Source organism: Mus pahari, chromosome 14 (genome assembly GCF_900095145.1).
Source record: "Mus pahari chromosome 14, PAHARI_EIJ_v1.1, whole genome shotgun sequence".
NCBI lineage: Eukaryota > Metazoa > Chordata > Mammalia > Rodentia > Muridae > Mus > Mus pahari.
This window is the reverse complement of record NC_034603.1, coordinates 23,453,268-23,453,586: the sequence shown is the minus strand read 5'-3', so window position 1 is coordinate 23,453,586 and position 319 is coordinate 23,453,268.

Below are 319 nucleotides of genomic sequence, written 5' to 3'. Positions count from 1 at the left end.
GACCAGACTGAGCTGCACAATGAGAAGAGACAGGGAGGGCTGAAAGCAGAATAAAGCCTTGTCTACCTGTGAGCTTCATGTTCTTGGTCTGTGAAATGGGGGAGTCAGACTATTTTAGTTCCTTGTCACCTTTACAACCTGGGGAAGCTATGGTCAAAGACTTAAACAGCATCTCACATAAAGCACATAAAAGTGGCCTTTGGCCAAAGTGCTATTTCTTTTTTTCTTTTTCTTTTTCTTTTTCTTTTTCTTTTTCTTTTTCTTTTTCTTTTTCTTTTTCTTTTTCTTTTTCTTTTTCTTTTCTTTTCTTTTTTTTTTT